The sequence below is a fragment of the Chrysochloris asiatica genome, unplaced genomic scaffold (assembly GCF_000296735.1).
Source record: "Chrysochloris asiatica unplaced genomic scaffold, ChrAsi1.0 scaffold00072, whole genome shotgun sequence".
Lineage (NCBI taxonomy): Eukaryota > Metazoa > Chordata > Mammalia > Afrosoricida > Chrysochloridae > Chrysochloris > Chrysochloris asiatica.
In genome coordinates, this window is record NW_006408590.1 from 14,128,261 (window position 1) to 14,130,552 (window position 2,292).

General features: G+C 37.9%; 1 pseudogene; it reads right to left on the minus strand.

The window, feature by feature from the left end:
* Positions 1-1,613: 1,613 nt before the first annotated feature.
* Positions 1,614-2,259, minus strand: LOC102828807 (annotated as a pseudogene).
* Between the last annotated feature and the right edge of the window lie 33 nt (positions 2,260-2,292).

The window sequence follows — 2,292 nt, forward strand, 5'->3', positions numbered from 1 at the left end:
ACTGAATTGCTAAACTTACCAGTCAGGGTAACTTTAAGTTGGAACAGACTTGATGGAACTTAACAACGGCATCAACATACAGTAGAGTCTTGGTGTGGCATGTTAGGACAAGTTCTGGACTGCTAATCACCAGCCACTCATCAGAAATCCTGGGCAGGGTCACCATGAATTGGAACAACCACTCATCTATCAGCTGGTTGTACTGTGGTAACTTACATGCTGCTGGGATTCTGGAAGCTATGGCACTGGTATTTGAACTATGGTGGACAGGTTTCACTGGAGCTTTGAGAGTATAAGAGAATAGGGAGAAAGAGAGACAGACCGTTTCTGAATGGTTAGCCACTGAAACCAGCAGAACATTGGAAGATGAGCCCCTTAGATTAGAAGACACTCAAAATACAACGGGGAAGAGCTGACTCGTCAAGGTGAGCTGACCATTTAATGATGTGATTGGAGCAAAGCTTTCAGGACATTCATTTGCGGATGAGATGCAGCTCAAAATCAGTAGGACCAGCCGCAAACATCCTTTAATAATTGGAACATGGAGTATACAAAGTATGAATCTAGAAAATAGGAAGCTGTCAAAATGAAATGGAACTTACAAAGATCGATTTCCTAGTGAACTGAAATGGACTGGTATTGACCATTTTGAGTCAGACAATTAAATGTTTTATTAGGCCTAGGACATCATATTTAAGAGGAATGGTGTCATATCCATTGTCAAAAAGAACATTTAGATATCCATCTTGAAATACAGTGCTCTCTGTAATAGTATAATACCCATACAGTTGTTGGTATGCACTGTAGGATCAGCACTGGACTAGGAGCCACAAGGTCAACAGTTCAAACCTACCAGCTGCTCTTCAGAAACCCTGTACATGATTACTATGAGTCAGAACCAACTTGATGGTACTTAACAACAACAACAACAACAACAGCAACAACAGCAACACAAGGAAAATCAGTCAATACCACTATTATTCAAATTTATGCACAAACCACTTAAGCCAGTGATGATTAAATTGAAAGTTAATGCACTGAACTGCAAACTTGATGTGAACTGCAATGTCAGTGGTTCAGGCTCACCAGCCACCCCTCGGAAACCCTATACAGGGTAGCTATTGGTCAAAACCAATTCAACAGCACTTAACAACAACAATTTCTTCAGTCTGATAGTGATCAAATATATTATCAAGATGCATTGATAATTACTACTGATTGGAATGTGAATGTTTGAAATAAAAAGGAAGGATCAGTAGTTGAGAAATATTGTCTTGGTGATAAAATGATGTTGGAGTTCACATGATAGAATTTTGCAAGATCAAGGACTTATTTATTGCAAATACAATTTTTTTTTTTTTACTCACAAAACTCTTTGGATTTTATTTAGGGTTTACAGAAAGGGGGCTGTCTACAAACAAGCTAATAATAACAGGATATGATATGATATAATCTAAACTAGAATTTTTAAATCCTGTAGAGACTTGCATACCCATAGCTAATGTTATAATTGTGTATTACTTAGGTTCGAGTTCTTTCTTCAAAGAGTCAACAGAATAACATGGATTGAAGAGACTTTTGAACACATGCCATCTCTTGCTGCTAAGTATCCATCATAATTTTTTCTGCATCATTGCCATTTCTTTTCTAAGTTCATTTTGCATGTCACTCAGAAGATTTTCATGATTATGCTCCATTTCCTGCATACTCTTTACAAACTGCTCATATAACTGTTTAACTGCTTTCAGTCTCTGGCTCTGAACAATTCTACATTGTTGAAAATCTTTTGTTGCTGTCCAAACATATTAGTCAGTTTTTCTTTTTGTTCTTCATTTTTCTGCATATCCATATCCCACTGCAGAAACAAACTCTGAAACTGCTGAGAATATTCCTGGCTAGGTTTCTGTCATTGTTCCTGTGTGCTTTCCAAACATTTTCAATTTTCTGGTTACTGTTTTTGAGAGAGACCTGGTTATACAGTTGTAATTTATTTTTCTTTGCAACAAGAGCCTTGTAAATGTCAGCTCCAAATCTTTCCAGCATATTCTGTACTTAACCCCCGAGATCTCACTCCATCATTCCTGTGGAAGACCTTTTCTTCCCATGCTTATCAATTGTTGTCATCTTTCTTTCTAGAAAATCCTGTTCAGAACCACTCAGATTCTTCTCAATGTTCTCAAACTCATAGGCACGGATGATCTGCTCCTTCATGGTTTGATTCACAGATTTCCCCACGTGCTTCCTTCCATTAGGTGCCATCATGGATGTTTTCAGCTGTGCATACTTCGTCTC